Genomic DNA, 17,901 nt, shown 5'->3' with positions numbered 1-17,901 from the left:
TAACACCATACACAAAAATAAACTCAAAATGGATTCGAGACCTAAATGTAAGACCGGACACTACAAAACTCTTAGAGGAAAACATAGGAAGAACACTCTGACATAAATCACAGCAAGATCTTTTTTGATCCACCTCCTAGAGTAATGGAAATAAAAACAAAAATAAACAAATGGGACCTAATGAAACTTAAAAGCTTTTGCACAGCAAAGGAAACCATAAACAAGACGAAAAGACAACACTCAGAATGGGAGAGAATATTTGCAAATGAATCAACAGACAAAGGATTAATGTCCAAAATATGTAGACAGCTCATGCAGCTCAATATTAAAAAAACAAACAACCCAATCCAAAAACGGGCAGAAGACCTAAATAGACATTTCTCCAAAGAAGGCATACAGATGGCCAAGAAGCACATGAAAAGCTGCTCAACATCACTAATTATTAGAGAAATGCAAATCAAAACTACAATGAGGTATCACCTCACACTAGTTAGAATGGGCATCATCAGAAAATCTACAAACAACAAATGCTGGCAAGGGTGTGGAGAGAAGGGAACCCTCTTGCTCTGTTGGTGGGAATGTAAATTGATACAACCACTATGGAGAACAGTATGGAGGGTCCTTAAAAAACTAAAAATAGAATTACCATATGACACAGCAATCCCACTACTGGGCATATACCCAGAGAAAACCATAATTCAAAAAGACACATGCACCCCAATGTTCATTGCAGCACTATTTACAATAGCCAGGTCATGGAAGCAACCGAAATGCCCATCGACAGATAAATGGATAAAGATGTGGTACATATATACAATGGAATATTACTCAGCCATAAAAAGGAATGAAACTGGGTCATTTGTAGAGATGTGGATAGATCTAGAGACTGTCATACAGAGTGAAGTAAGTCAGAAAGAGAAAAACAAATATCGTATATTAATGCATATATGTGGAACCTAGAAAAATGGTACAGATGAACCGGTTTGCAGGGCAGAAATTAGGACATAGATGTAGAGAACAAACATATGGACACCAAGGGGGGGAAGCGGCAGGGGGTGGTAGTGGTGGTGTGATGAATTGGGAGATTGGGATTGACATATATACACTAATATGTATTAAATGGATGACTAATAAGAACCTGTTGTATAAAAAAATAAATAAAATTCAGAAAAAAAAAACAACAGAGGGACTTCCCTGGTGGCACAGTGGATAAGACTCTGTGCTCCCACTGCAAGGGGCCTGGGTTCAATCCCTGGTCAGGGAACTAGATCCCACATGCATGCAGCAACTTAGAGTTCACATGCCACAACTAAGGAGCCCGCCTGCAACAACTGAGACCAGGTACAACCAAATAAATAAATAAACAAATATTTTAGAAAACAACAGAAACAGAGTCATAGACACAGAGAACAAATAGATGGTTGCCAAAGGGGTGGGGGGTGGAGGGAATGAGTGAAATAGGTAAAGGGAATTAAGAGGTACAAATTTCTGGTTTCAGAATAAATGAGTCATGGGGATGAAATGTACAGTGTGGGGAATATAGTCAAAAATTATGTGATATCTTTGTATGGTGGCATATGGTAACTTATTGTGGTGAGCACTTTGTAATACATAGACATATTGAATCACCATGTTGTACACCAGGAACTAATATAGTGTTGTAGGTCAATTATACTTCAAAAAAATTATGACTGGAGTGGTATTAGCGAGAAGGGCAATGAATTAGGTACTAACTGTTTCAAGGAATCAGAAGGAGCAACCAAGGGTCAGTAGATGTCTGCAACAATAGTTCTGTTAAATAGCATGAGATTTAAAGCTGAGAGTTTGGGGGGGAAAGCGAAGGATCATCTTCTGGAAGCGAAGCTAGTAGGTCAATCTTGGCCCAGTGGCAGGAGGAGTGAAGGAGAGAAGACAGTCACCATTTGAGCTAGTGCTGGGGAAAGCAGTGTCACCAGGGAGATCCAGTTTTCCAGAAGATCTAGAAGATGAAGGAACTGTCCACAGAAGACAAATCCTAGGGCCCTTCTCATGCCTGAGTTTGGAGGGGCTTGGTGAAGGGTTTTAGTAGTTAGGGGGCAGGAGAGGGGATGAGAGAAGGGGAAGTAGGGCAAGATGGGGATTAGATGCAGGGAGGAGGCTGACCAGGGACCATAAACAGGGATTAAGGGTGTAATGAGATTAGTCCTGGCATCTGCAGCAGAGCAGTGGTGGGGCTGAGTGGCTGGTGAGGCTGTCAGGGAGAAAAGTAGTGCAGAGAAGTATGTATAAGTATACCACGCTGAAACAATCCGGTATATGCTGGGGAGGGGTTGCCTTGCCGGGTGTATGCAGTAATCTGGGCTGCCCACCCTTCAAGTCCAGCTAAGGACATGGGAAAGATGGGCTTTTCCAGAACTCTGACACTTACCAACACTTTTCCAAGAATGGTCAAGAAATTGATGAAAAATTCAGTGAAAGAGAAGAGAGCACAAGACCAGATACCAACATAGGTTTGATTATAAATGTAATAATGGTGAAATTTCAATTTGGTGAGGAAAGAATGGTACTTTATTTAATAAATGTTGCTGAGACTTCCCTGGTGGTCCAGTGGTTAAGACTCCTGTTCCCAATGCAGTGGGCCCAGGTCCTATCCCTGGTCAGGGAACTAGATCCCGCATGCCACAACTAAAAAAAAGAAAAGAAAGATCCCGCATGCTGCAACGAAGGTCCCGCACGTGGCAACGAAGATCCCACATGCCACAACTAAGACCCGGCACAGCCAAATAAATAAATATTAAAAAAAAATAGGGGCTCCCCTGGTGGCGCAGTGGTTAAGAATCCACCTGCCAATGTAGGGGACACAGGTTCGAGCCCTGGTCCAGGAAGATCCCACATGCTGTGGAGCAACTAAGCCCGTGAGCCACAACTACTGAGCCCATGTGCCACAACTACTGAAGCCCACGTGCCTACAGCCCATGCTCCGCCACAAGAGAAGCCACAGCAATGAGAAGCCCACGCACCGGAACGAAGAGTAGCCCCTGCTCGCCGCAACTAGAGAAAGCCCATGCGCAGCAGCGAAGACCCGATGCAGCCAAAAATAAATAAATAAATAAATAAAATTTTTTTAAAAACTGATCAGCAAAAAACTAAATAAATAAGTGTTGCTAACTCAACTGGGATCCCACCAGGAAGAAAATGAGGTAGAACCCCTATCTCTCACCATAGTGAAACAAAAAACAAATTTCAGATGGTTTAAATGTGTATATATAAACAATATGCAGAATATATAAAAAATATATTGCAGAAAGCCTTTTATTTTATTTTAGGCCATGCCTTGTGGCTTGCGGGATCTTGGTTCCCCAACCAGGGACTGAACCCAGGCCACGGCAGTGAAAGTGCTGAGCCCTAACCCCTGGACCACCGGGGAATTCCCTCCAAAAACCTTGTAAGCCAGACCAGAAAGACAGAAACTATAAGAGAAAAGGTCGACACATTTAATTACATTAAAATGGTAAATTGTTTATGGCTAAAGATACCTCAACCAAAGTCAAAGGGAATTAATAGAATAGGAAACAATTTGAAATCCATGTGAAAGACAAGTTAATATCTATATTATACAAAGAGCTCCTGGGAATTCCCTGGTGGTCCAGTGATTAGGACTCGGTACTTTCACTGCTGTGGCCCAGGTTCAATCCCTGGATGGGGAGCTAAGATCACGAAAGCCACGTAGTACGGCCAAAAAAAAAAAAAAAAAAGAGCTCTGATAAAGTGATAAGAAAAAGACAAATAATCCACTGGAAAAAAGGAAAAGGGTAGAAATAGTTCCCAGAAGAGCAATCCAAGTGTCTAACAAGAATATGAAAAGATATTTAGTCTTACTAGTTGTCAGGGAAATGTAAATTAAAGTAATAGCATGTTATCACTTAATACCCACAGATCAGGACTTCCCTGGTGGTCCAGTGGTAAAGAATCCTCCCTATGATGCAGGGGATGCTGGTTTGATCCCTGGGCAGGGAACTAAGATCCCACATGCTGTGGGGCAACTAAGCCCATGTGCCACAACTACTGAGCTTGCACTCCTCAACTAGAGAGGCTGCATGCCACAAACTACAGAGCCCACACACCCTGGAGCCCACATGCCACAACTAGAGAGAAGCCCGTGCACTGCAACTAAGACCTGATGCAGCCAAAAATTAATTAATTAATTAATTAAATACCCACAGATCAACAAAAAAGAAAAACAGAAATGACACCTATTGTTTGTGGGAATATGGGTAAATGGCTCTACTCTCATTCATTTCTGGTGAAAAAGCGTTTCCTTACAGCCATTTTGGAAAACAATCTGGAAAGATCTATTAAAATTGAAATATACAATTTTAACCCAACAATTCATACCTGGGAATCAACCCACTTTAAAAATAAATAAATAAATAAAAGCAAGAGCGCATAAAGATAGATATGTCCAAGAATATTTATGGTAGCATTAGTCAAAGTGGTGAAAACAAAACAAGACAAAACTGAAAAACAAAAGGAATGTACCTTAATAAGGCAATGAGTGAATAAATGGTGGTGCATCCATGTTGCAGAATATTACATAGCCATTAAAAAGGAGGAATTTAGCACTATGCTAATTGATGTGAAGGGTTAAGTCAAATAAGCAAGAAGAAGAGATATGTATATAACATGGTCACACTTTTGTATAAAAATAGTGACAAAAATAATCCTATATATCAGGGGTCTGTGGCCTGTTAGGAACCGAACTGCACAGCAGGAGGTGAGTAGCAGGCAAGCGAGCAAAGCTTCATCTGCCACTCCCCATCACTCTCATTACCACCTGAACCATCCACCCCACCACCACCACCCCGTCCATGGAAAAATTGTCTTCCATGAAACCAGTCCCTGGTGCCAAAAAGGTTGGGGACTGCTGTTATATATGTTCCAGGTTTTTTAATGTGTGATTCTATCAACAGGTGGAAAGTCTAGAAGGAGACATACCAGAGTGTTAACAGTGGTTTTCTGGGGAAGAAAAGTCAAAATGATAAATAAGTAAAAATTTTAAAAGAAAAAAGTCATCTATAATAATAATCATTTTTTCAACTTTTTGTAAACTAACACATTTGGTGTGTGTAAATACACAGAGAGGCAAATGAAGGGACAAGCACCAATGTTATAATGGCGGATTTTCTCAGGGTTGGGGGATTTCAGGTGATTTAACTTTTGTTTCTTTTTCTTTTCAACATGCTTAAATTTTTACAATGATCAACATTACTTTTTTCTTCATTGAGGGAAAAAATATTGTGTGTGTGGGTATGATCAACAAGTCTTGGTATGGGATTGGCATTATGGGATAGGAAGAGGATGGAGCCAAGGAAACTCAATTACCCTCCACTCCCTGGCACCCTCCATCCCCTTGTGCCCTCCATCCCCTGGTACCCTCCATTCCCTGGTGCCCTCCATTCCCTGGTACCCTCCATCCCCTGGTACCCTCCATCCCTTGGTACCCTCCATTGACTGGCACCCTCCATTCCCTGGTACGCTCCATCCCCTCTGCCTGCTTGTTCCCTTCAATCACTCATCACAGTCAGTAAGTAGCTTGTTAGAAGGGAGGAGGGGAGATCAGGAAAGTGTGATGTCATGGGCACCCAGGGAGAGAGCATGTAAAATGAAGGAGTGCCAAGAGCTCCAAATGCTGCAGAGAAGGCAGGTAAGACAAAGACTGAAACTGTCCCTACAATTTAGTGACAGGGAAGTCTAAAGACCTTGAGTAGAGCAGCTTTAGTGGCATGCAGGCACCAGAGGCCACGCTGCAGAGGGTGAGGGAGCATGAGGGGGCCAAGAGAAAAGCCTGCTTGATAGACCAGAAGGACACAGGGGTGGGTAAGGATGATTTGAATTAGATGTCAATTTTAAAATGTGTGAGGGGCTACATGGTTTTTCAAATTTATTTAGGCATACACAAGCATAAAAAGTTGAAATCATAGGTGTAGACAACCCCTTCTGAAAGTGTGGCTGTGAGTGGGATAAAAATGTGATGGCAGGACCTTGAGGGGATTAGCAGGCTTACTCCAAGAGAGAGAGACTTGAGCATGTTCATCAGCTTATGGGATGGGGCCAGTCGGGAGGGGGAGGGGACTGAATACGTTTGAAAAGAGATCATGAGGGGAGCCCCAGAGAGGCCCATGTTCCCAGGCCTGGCTGCACATCAGAATCACTGGGCCCACCCAGAACTACTCATTCAGACTCTCCAGAGGCTGAGCCAAAATATCTGGACTTTAAATAAGACACTTGAAGAGCACTAAAAAATATAGCAATTATCTAGGAATAAATTTAACAAAAGAGGGACTTCCCTGGTGGTGCAGTGGTTAGGAATCCGCCTGCCAATGCAGGGAACATGGGTTTGAGCCCTGGTCCGGGAAGATCCCATATGCCACCGTGCAACTAAGCCCGTGCGCCACAACTACTGAGCCTGTGCTCTAGAGCCCATGAGCCACAACTACTCAGCCCGCACACCACAACTACCAAAGCTCGCATACCATAGAGCCCATGGGCCGCAACTACTGAGCCCGTGTGCTGCAACTACTGAAGCCCACGCGCCTAGAGCCCATGCTCTGCAACAAGAGAAGCCACCGCAGTAAGAAGCCCAAGCACCGCAACGAAGAGTAGCCTCCGCTCGCCACAACTAGAGAAAGCCCGTGCGCAGCAATGAAGACCCAGTGCAGCCAAAAAAAAAAAAATTTAACAAAAGATGTGCAAAACGCATTATAGAGAAAAATTTTTTTAATTAACTGAATAAATGTATGTGTGTGAGTATACGCATGAGTGGACACACACATACACATACACACACACACACACACACACACACACCACGTTCGAAGATTGGAAGACAAACTTCCAGGATACAAACTTCTAGTCATAAGATTAACAAGTTTTGGGGATGTAATGTACAGCATGTTGATTATAGCTAATAATACTCTATTACATACTTGAAATTGCTAAGAGAGTAGATCTTAAGTGTCCTCACCACACAAAAGAAATGGTAATTATGTGACTGGTTGGAGTGTTAGCTAATGCTATGGTGGTAATCATTTTGCAATTTATAAATGTATTGAATCATCACATTGTATACCTTAAAAATACACAGTGTTATATGTCAATTATATCTCAATAAAGCTGGAAAGAAAACAAATTTTGTTAGGTCTCCCCCATCTTATATCTTCTCTTCCTAATATGTGCACATTTGAAAAAAAAAAGAATTAGAAGACTCAGTTTTGAACAATGTACTGATCTGTAGATTCAATGCAATCAAATCAAAATCCTCATGGTTTTTTTTTTTTTGGTAGAATGTGACAGGTTGATTCTAAAATACATATGGAGGGGGCTTCCCTGGTGGCACAGTGGTTAAGAATCCGCCTGCCAATGCAGGGGACACAAGTTCGAGCGCTGGTCCAGGAAGATCCCACATGCCACGGAGCAATTAAGCCCATGCACCACAACTACTGAGCCCACGCGCCTAGAGCCCATGCTCCACAACAAGAGAAGCCACTGCAATGAGAAGCCTGTGCACCGCAACGAAGAGTAGCCCCCACTCGCTGCAACCAGAGAAAAGCCCATGCACAGCAATGAAGACCCAACACAACCAATATAAATAAATAAATTAATTAATTAATTACATTTATAAAATAAATAAAATACATATGGAAATGAAATGGCCAAGAATAGCTTCCTAAATATATATATATATGGCAATATCGCTCTACTGAATATCAAACTTCATAAAAGTACAGTGATTAGGAGAGGGTGGTATTTGTGCAAGGACAGACAGACTGAAGAAAAGACCAGAAGCTGACATCGAGATGGACACAAGCTGTGATTTATGTAGCACTAAAGAGTGCAGGGAAAGATGAGCCTTTTCGATAAACAGATTGAGTGTTCATATGGGGAAAAAATGAAACTCGACCCCTACTTCACACCATAGTGGGGTCATAAAGACTATAAAAGATTAGAATAAAGAACAATAAAGATTATAAAAGGTGATAGAAGGTGAAAGAAAAGTTTGAGGATGAAAGCCTCAGGGTGGTGACAGATTACTTTTCCTGACACAAAAGCACCAACCTTAAATGAAAAGTCTGACAAATTTGGCTTCATTAAGTTTAATAAATAATTCCATTTGTACAACATTCTAAAACAGGCAAAACTGGGACTTTGCTGGTGGTCCAATGGTAAAGAATCCGCCTTCGAATGCAGGGGACACAGGTTCAATCCCTGGTCAAGGACCTAAGATCCCACATGCTGCGGGGCAACTAAGCCTGTCCGCCACAACTACGGAGCTCACATGTCTCAACGAGAGAGCCTGCACACCCCAAACTACAGAGCCCACATGCCCTGGAGCCCGCACACCACAACAAGAGAGGGAAAAACCCACACGCCACAACTAGAGAGAAGCCCACGCACCACAACGAAGAGCCCCCGCGACGCAATGAAAGATGCCACATGCCACAACAAAGATCACGTGTGCTGCAACTAAGACCCAACGCAGCCAAAAAAATAAATAAAATAAATATTAGAAAATAACTGCAAATATTAAAGAAGAGAGGTGCTTCTTTAAAAAATAAATAAATAAAACAGGCAAAACTACCCCATAGTGTCTAGGAAAGCATACTTGGGCTGAAAATGATCAAGGGAAGCAAGAATGAGATTGCCCAGAAGTCAGGGTGGTGGTTCCGTGAAGGGCAGGAGGGGCTGAGGCTTTGAGTCTAACAACATTTATTTATGTATTTATTTTTTGGCCAAACCGTCTTAGTTCCCCAACCAGGGATTGAACCCACAACCGCCTGCATTGGAAGGGTGGAGTCTTAACCACTGGACCACTTCCCAGTGTTCTCTTTCTTGACCTTGATGAGGTTACATGGGAGTTGGCTTTGTAATAATACATTAACTTATACATTTATGTTTTATGCTTTTTTCTGTATCTATAAAGGTTTTAAGGGAAAAAAAATCTTCCCATGTGATTCTGATGAGCAACCACATCTAGGCACCCCTCATCTAGAGCCTCAATGGAGCAGCACTGTAATAGCCACATCTGTTTCAGGAGATAGAATCTAATCCTGACTCACAGATCTCAGACATCGACTCACAAATCTGAAAAACCCAGGGTAGCTTCAGGAATGGTTGGTTCCAGATACTCCAACGAGATTATTAGGAACCTCCCCTCTTTGCTCGGCTTTCCTCCTTATCCTGCAGGCTCTCGACTCCAGGACAGCCCTCACAAGTCCAGGCTAAGTCCTGCAAGGTGAGCCACATGAGCAGAAAGAAAACGTCCCCTTCTCTGGCGTCTCAGCAATAGTACTGGGTTGGCTCTCCCTGGACTGAGCAGGGTCACATGCCCACCCCTGACCAATTGATGTGGCCAAGAATCTGAAGTATGACTTCCCAGATGTGAGGGTAGAGTCAGCCTCACCTGAATCATATTATCCATATGGGAGAAAAAATGAAGTTTCCTCCAAGGAATAAGTGGGTGTCATTACCAACAGAAAAGGGAAAAGATGCTTGGGCAGAACAATAGGGATCAGTGGGCTAGAAGCCCCAGTGGGGTCAGAGGAGAGGTGTGGTAGAGGAAAGTGGGCAGGGGTTGGGGGGAGGTGATTGTCACTAAAGAGTGGGACGTCTGAATTGTAATTTCAGAGGTGGAGCAGTTTCGGGTGATGACAGGGTCCAAGGTGTGGTCTTGGTGATGGGTGGCAGGGCTGTCAAGGAGCCAAGACCCCAGGGTGTTGGAGACTTGAGAGCTCATGCCCGAGTCTTCATTAGTAAGGGTGGAACCCTAATAAAATGTGGGCACATGTGACTCAGTCTCAGATGGTATCTGACACAAGAAATACAACCCAATAGCCTAAAGTAATTAACAAGCAATTTCATTCTTTAGTCACACCTCTCAAGGGATTTAAAGGGAGTCAAATACATAGTTCAAAGCCACACTAATTAAAATCTCCTCATGCCCTGGAGCTACTCAATCTCTATCTCCCACCAAAAAAAAAATAAATCGATCAAAAATGCTCCTCGTCCATACCCAGCTCAACTTAGCCACTTTCCCACATGGAAGAATCAGTCTTCTTTAGGAAGGGAAGATGGAGGGAGGAGAAATTGGACCAATAATTACAGGATTCTTTTAACTGGGGCGGGGGTACATGTCTATGCCAGCCTCTCACTGACCATTTTTGCCCCATCACAAGGAGAGTGACCTAGAAGGTACGTAAAAACAGCCACTGAGGGGCTTCCCTGGTGGTGCAGTGGTTGAGAGTCCGCCTGCCGATGCAGGGGACGCGGGTTCGTGCCCCGGTCTGGGAAAATCCCACGTGCCGCGGAGCGGCTGGGCCCGTGAGCCATGGCCGCTGAGCCTGCGCATACGGAGCCTGTGCTTCGCGACGGGAGAGGCCACGACAGTGAGAGGCCCGCGTACCGCAAAAAAAAACCCAAAAAAACAAACAAAAAAAACAGCCACTGGGAGGGTCGCCATGAGGTGCCACAAAATGAACAGAAGTTTTTACACTTGTGGTCTCCAACCCCACACCCCTCTCTTTGGGGGCCTCCATCTCAGAACCTGTGTTGAATAAGCAGGAACAATCATGGCAGAAGTTCAAGCAGGAGCCACTTTCTCCTCTCAATAACAGACCTAGTAGGTTTTTAAATTTACTTTAACAATAAACATGGACTTGTTTTATTCAGTATAATAAATCAAGAATTAACATTTTGTGTTTGTTTCTTTGTTCTGGCCGTGTGTGTGGCTTGTGGGGATCTTATTTCCCCGACCAGGGATCGAACCCAGGCACCCTACAGTGGAAGCACAGAGCCCTAACCACTGGACCGCCAGGGAATTCCCCAAGAATTAACATTTTGAGGAAAATCATTCTGAGGCTGTCAATGACACTGGTCAATTCTGGACCTTCGACTTTAAGTCTAACAAACGGTAATGCAAATTTAAATAATAATGAAGTACTATCTCTCACCCATTAAACAGGAAAAAAAGTAAAATAATAAAACCCAAAATTGGTGAAGTTATTGGGAAAAAAGTACATCCATACATTATTAGTACAATCCTTTTTGAGGAGAGAGGTGATCTGACAATACTCATCAAATTCCGTATAATATTTATTCATAAAATCATTCAAAAGATGAAGAAAATCACACACCTTCTCTTGCTTCACCACTATCAACCCTCCAGGGCTGGGCATAGATTGTCTTATCTTTTTTTTCCAATTTTTTGTATTCTAGTAAAATACACATAACATAAAATTAACTGTCTTAACCATTTTTAAGTGTACAGTTCAATGTAAGTATATTCATATTATTGTGCAACCATCCACCTCCAGAGCCATTTTCATTTGGCAAAACTGAAACTCTGTAGCCATTAAACAATAACTCCCCATTGCCCACTCCCCTCAGGCCCTGGCAACCACCATTCTACTTTCTGCCTCTATGAACTTGACTATGTTAGGTACCTCTTATAAGTGGAATCATACAGTATTTGTCTTCTTGAAATGGGCTTATTTCATTTAGCATAACACCCTCAAAGTTTACCCATGTTGTAGCATGTCAAAATTCCCTTCCTTTTTAAGGCTGAATAATAATACATTGTATGTATACACCACATTTGCTTATCCATTCATCTTTTGAAGGACACTTGGGTGGCATCCACCTTTTAGCTATTGTGAATAATGCTGCTATGAACATGGGTGCTCAAATATCTCTTCAAGGTCCTACTTTTAACTCTTTGGGGCATATACCCAGAAGTGGAATTGCTGGGTCATGTGCTATATTGTCTCATCTTTTGGGGGGTATAGCCTGGCTTCCGAATTAGAGGGTATTAAGAGGTTGGAGGGGATTGGCTGTTGGACCTTGGGCAGGTTACTTTCCCTCTCTGAGAGCAGATCCATGTTTCCAAACAGGGGCTTTTGTTAACCACACACATTCCCAAGCCCATTTTCCTGGGAGATTCTAATTCAGTGCCTGTCCTGGGACCCAGGAATTCTGAAGTGTTTTAAAAGAGCCTCAGGTGATTTTTATCATCATACAGGTTTGGGAATCACAGGGCCCGAGGAATGCCAAAGGCCCCTGCAGCTGTGACTATGACTTCAGTGATTAAGAGAGTAATGTGGAGTCCTACTGACTGGGTTAAATTCCTGGTCACCAGTTACCAGCACCACCTCTATATCATCCCCTAAAGGAGGGTAATGGCGCCTACCACAGGACTGTTGCATTAAGTAAATGGAAATGAAAGAAAATAAAGATTTAGCATTTACCTAGTACTCAAAAAAGTTCTCGAAAATCTTCGCGTTATTCCCAGGGGTCCTCTCCTTCAGCCTGGCTGATCCTCTCGCAGTGGGTAGGTTCCTGTCGCCACCTGGTGGTGAGACTAAGTCAGTGCATTCACACAGCCTTTCCCCCAGTCCCCCACCCAACTCTGCCCCAACTCCCACCCCACCCATTCCATCCCAAGCTCACCCTACTCAGAAGCCTCAAGTCCCTCCGTGAGGGTGGAAGACCAAGGCGGGAGGGCCTGGGGTCTGAGGGTCCCAGCAGTTCCGAGAGTCCATTCCACAGCCTCAACCTAGTGATGGTGAGTCATTGGCACAGCTCGGCCTCCCTGGATGGTGCTGCACAGGCTGGTCTGTCCTGCCCCCTCCTTAATAGTAAGGATGGAGCTGAGTGCCAGCTCTGTGCTGGGGGCCTTACAGACATTGTCTCATTCAGCCCTCACATAAAGTAGAGGGACTTATACCGTTTCCACAGATAAGGAAATTGAGTGACTGGCACACAGTCTCACAGCTTGCAATGGCGGAGCCAAGTCTCAAACCCAGGTGGATCTTAAGCCACGGCTATTTCTACTAAGCTACAAGGCCTCTAAACTAGTGATTCCCCACCTTGGCCGGACATTTAATTCACCTGGGGAACCTTAAAGACTACTAATGCCTGGGCTCCACCCCAGAGATTCTGGTTAATTGGTCTGGGATATGGCTTGAGCACTGGGGTTTTGTGAAGCTCCCCTAAGTATTCTTGTGGGCAGCCAGTGAGAACCACTGCTCTAAATTCACCCATTCTGTTTTCTGTTTCTTGGGGCTCTGGGGGTAATGGCAAACTTCCCATAAGCGATCTGAACCGAGGTGTTCCACTTCCGCCAGCCTCACAGATGCACTGGAGGGCGAGAGTGTCACGTGACAGTCCAAGCCTGCAGCAGAAGTCCAGGTTCTACCGCAGGGAGGATAGTGGAGGGTGTGCTCCCAGGCGCGCCCACACCCACTCTGGAGCGAGGCCTGAGGATGTGGGGCCCCGCGTTCTGCTGCGCACTGGCTGTGTGTCCTTGGGCGAGGGACTGCACCTCTCTGTGAAGTTGCGGGTATGGAAAACATGTATGAAAGTAGCATCAACCGCATAAAATGGCTGAGTATTAAATGAGGTAATTAAGAGAAAACCCACTTAGAACAATGCCCGGAACCCAGCAAGCTCTCAATAAAAGTTACAACTACTGCTGCTGCTATTATTATTATTATTCCTGACTCTGAAAATAGCTCCCCGTGTGGACTACTCACCAATTGATCAGGAGTAGCAAAAACCCTCTCCCGTTTTACAACTACTGTTCTCTCAAATCGAAAACAGAGAGCCCTGCCCAGAGGAGGGCACATGACTCGAGCTGGCCAATCAGAGTACCTCCATCCTCAGATTTAAACCGACAGATCCAGGGGTAAGCAAGTGACCAAGTAGAGCCAGTTAGGCCCCCACCTGGGGGAACTGATGTGGTCAGGGAGCCGTCAGAGGTCACCTTTCCCGCTAACGTAGAGGAAAGCAGAGTGAGAGAGAGACCTGGGGACTCCTTTTGAGCCCCTGGGTACAGCCATGCCTGAGGTGAGACTGCATCTAGCTGACCCAGTTGAGGCGCCAATCATTTCCCTTTTGAGCTTATGCTAGTTTGCATTGTACTTCTGTCACCTGCCATCAGCAGAGTCCTACCTGGCTTTAGGTTGGGTTCATAGTCCCTGATCACCCCCCAAGGATTCAGCTGAGATGATGTCCAGGAAGTGGCTTCTTACGTGGAGGTTGCGTCCTGAAGGCAACTCTCAAATTACTTTAATTGCCCATAAGTGAAAATCGCACATAGCAGAATTGCCCTTGACAATCTCTCATAGATTGACGAGGACTAGAATGCAAAGTGTTTTCCTGGACTTATAACAGCCATCATTGGGACAATAAGAAAAACTTATTGGTCTTTGGCCAAGGGTATGCCAGAGTTCATTATACTATTCTTTCAAATTTACTATGTGTAAATTTGAAATTGTTTCAAAAATGAAGAAAAAAATGAACATTGGAGGAAAAACTAAAGAAAAAAAGTTTGAAGAAAAATATTTCGTAAGTTGCCTGTCAGATACTGTACCTACCACACGTGAGCACCACACTGGAGACACAAATGGACTCTGAACAACTGCCAGGGGCCGTGCTCCACCAGGGGTGCAAGGAGTCCACATCTCTTCCCCTGAGCACCGGGTGGAGAGACAGGTGTTTAAGGACTCATTTGTGCCAGGAATCTGTATCTTTAAACACTAGAAACACTAGATTCGCATGTCGTGGGACCAAGACAGAAAAAGAGACAGGCAGGGTCTCCCTCTCATCCCAGTTCACAGCACCTGAGATAGTTCTCGGTCTCTGTCTCTGTCTCTCTCACCTCATTCAGTTATTCATCACATGCTGTGGACCCTGGAGAGATAGCTGTGAATGGGATGGACGAAGTCCCTGGCCTCATGGAGCTTGTCCTCACAGTTCATGTGACATTATTCAGAGAAGTGTGGGGAACTACCCAACAGTGAAATAGCATCTGCCTTTCTTGAGGGCTTCCTGGAGATGGTGCTATATTGAGTGGTTCTCAAACATGAGTGGGTATCTGAATCCCCAGAGGATGTGCTAAAATGCTGATCGCTGGGCCCTACCCCAGAGCTGCTGATGGTCAGAGGTGAAATCTGAGAATCTGCGCTTCTAACATGTTCTGGAGTGACGCTGATGCTGCTGGTCTGGGGAAACCACTTTGAGAACCACTGCTTTACTGAGAGGAGTAATTTCACGAGTGAGAGTTTCAGGCCCCACAGGAGGCTCTGATCACTCAAGGAACTTTTAAAACTCCTACTGCCCAAGACTCACTCCATACCAATTAACTCGGAATTTCTGAGAGGTAAGACCAAGCATCAGCACTTTTTAAAGCCTCCTGAGCTGAGTAATTCTAACACACAGCTATGGTTGGGCATCATGACCCCCAAACTAACCCAAACCCAGACTGAACTTCAGTTTTACCCAGATTTGCCTTCAGCTTGGTCCAGACATCTCCCAATTGCAGGTCCTTGGGCCAGCCCTGTGCTGGGCCGTCTGCAAACTTATTACCAATCTCACAGTCCTGCAAGGCCTCTATCATCATCCCATTTTATAGATGGGAAAACTGAGGGCTATGTCCACCTGGGGAAGAAAGCAGCAAAGCAGGATTCTAACCCAATAGTGCTCAGCTTTTCTCTTCTTCCTGACGCCACTTTGCATCAGTGTTTCCCAGGAATGCATGGCATTTAGGGCTGGACCACCGTGCCTGTTTCCCACATTACAGGACATCTAGAACCTCAAGCTCCTGCCTCTAAACACCATGAGCAAACCACACACACACACACACACACTCCGCTGTCATTGTGACAATTCAAAACACCCCACACGGCTTCTCTGGTGGCGCAGTGGTTAAGAATCTGCCTGCCACTGCAGGGGACATGGGTTTGAGCCCTAGTCCGGGAAGATCCCACATGCCACAGAGCAACTAAGCCCATGAGCCACAACTACTGAGCCTGTGCTCTGGAGCCCACAAGCCAAAACTACCGAGCCCACGTGCCACAACTACTGAAGCCCGCACGCCTAGAGCCCGTGCTCTGCAACAAGAGAAGCCAGCGCAATGAGAAGCCCGCGCACTGCAACAAAGAGTAGCCCCCACTCATCGCAACTAGAGAAAGCCCACATGCAGCAACGAAGACCCAACACAGCCAAAAATAAATAAATAAACAAAACACTCCATACATTTCCAAATGCCTCACCTGAGTACCACTGCTTCAGACACTAAGCCCCAGGCATATCCCAGAACACTTAAATGTCCCTTCCTAAGTCTGCCCGACACCTCCAGTGACACCTAGCCCTGCTATTAGATTCTTCCAATTTCTGACTTAAAATCCAACCCTGGTACAAACTTCAGCTCAAAACCTCACCCCAACCTGACTCTAGCCATAATCAAGCTCCTGAATTGCTTGTTAAACCTAACACCAACCTCACAACCTTCCTAAAACCTGACTTCCAGACCCAGTCCTTCAGATGCCATCAATGATCTGAGTCTTCAGAATATCTAAATGTCCCCCTTAACTACACATCCTCACCTCAGCTCTCTCCACCTTATTTTTTATTTATTCTCCACAGCCTTTCTGAATGTACAGTTCTCGTCAGCTCACCTTCTGTTCAACAACTTTCCAAGGCTTCTTAGCACCCACTCATGCCCACTAGCATTAAATGTCATCTTCAGTAGGACCCAAACATAACTTTCTAGTTGCAGCCATTCGTGTTAGGTTCAATTACAAGTTTAAAAAATCCCCATGTCACAGTGACTTCAGCAAGATGGGTTTGTTTGTTTGTTTGTTTTCTTCTCTCTCTCTCTCAAATCAAGGCTCCTAGCTGGTTGCTCCACAGTGGCAGCTCACATTCCCAAGGTTACCTCATGGTCCAAGATGGTTGTTAGAGCTCCAGCCATTAGGTCCTCTTGCCAGTCAGTGAGAAGGAAAAAGTAACGAAGGGTGCACCTCTTCTGTAAAAGACCCTCCCCAATAGCTGGAATTTAGCTACATGGATGCAAGGAAAGCTGGGACATGTCTTTTTCTGCGTGTCTATATGCTCAGCTGAAATCAGGGACTTCATTATTAAGGAAGAAGAAGACATACTGGAGGACAAGTAGATGCTTCCAGGCCATTACACCTCCCTGCCTACCCCTAGGAAGGACCTTAGTTTTGAATCTTATATCATCAGACTATATTATTCTTCAAGGATTTTGGCTCCTGGCTCATGATTCTCTGGCATGCTCCTGTCCTAATTCTTGGTGATTTCCTTATCCAAACTCTTCCAATGCCCAGCCTCTCTGTTTGTTGCCATGCACTCCTCTGCCCTGTGGTCTTGTCCTCTACTTTCCCTGTGCCACTAGATTCCATCATCATCCTGTCATAACCGACACACACACACACACACACACACACGCCCCAGAATTTCCATCACATCTCTACCACTCTCTAACCCAGCTCACTCCCTTTCAAAGTTTCCGCAGGGACTAGAGATAACACAATACTGCACACCTAGTAGGTCCTTGTCAGTGGGATGGCTCCACCAAGCACCAGCTGTGTGACCTTAGACAAGTTACTTAACTTCTCTGAGCCACAGACATGCAAGTGTGCTGTGAGAATAAATTGAAAGCACTGGGCACAGTGCCTGGCACATGGTAGGAGTCATTATTGATCAGCATCATAGTCACTGGTGGTAGCAAATCTTCATCTTCTGAAAGTAGATTTAATTTTAGAAAACAGCTAAAATTCAGGTGGAATTGAGTCTGGTGACTATTGCCAGTGATCAAGCTGAGAAACGTCATTTTTAGACCAAAACAAAGTGTAATTATAAAGCCACAAGCTTGTTTTTCTTTGTGGAGAGGCTTGGTGTTCTGGTGTCAGATCAGAAGGTATCAGAAGTTATGTGTGTTCCTGATCTGAATCTTATCCCTAAACTCACCCTCATTTTCACCAAAATCTTGACAGCCAATCCTAAACCTACCCACCCTTGACCCAAATCTAAACATTGACACAGCCTCTAATTTTCCCACACATG

At 44.5% G+C, this 17,901-nt stretch overlaps 1 long non-coding RNA gene across 1 annotated transcript in view; it reads right to left on the bottom strand.

Moving 5' to 3' along the window:
- Positions 1–17,901, bottom strand: part of LOC308623236 — a 133,843-nt gene that overhangs the window by 111,375 nt on the left and 4,567 nt on the right. Inside the window, exons 2-4 of the long non-coding RNA XR_014016793.1 lie at positions 16,751–16,852; positions 12,481–12,661; positions 12,279–12,379 (exon numbers count right to left, since the gene is read on the bottom strand). This is a non-coding gene — a long non-coding RNA (uncharacterized lncRNA). The remainder of the gene's footprint in view (positions 1–12,278; positions 12,380–12,480; positions 12,662–16,750; positions 16,853–17,901) is intronic.

The sequence above is a fragment of the Mesoplodon bidens genome (assembly GCF_964165515.1).
Source record: "Mesoplodon bidens genome assembly, chromosome: 10".
Classification (NCBI taxonomy): domain Eukaryota; kingdom Metazoa; phylum Chordata; class Mammalia; order Artiodactyla; family Ziphiidae; genus Mesoplodon; species Mesoplodon bidens.
This window is presented reverse-complemented; position numbering and strand designations above follow the sequence as displayed.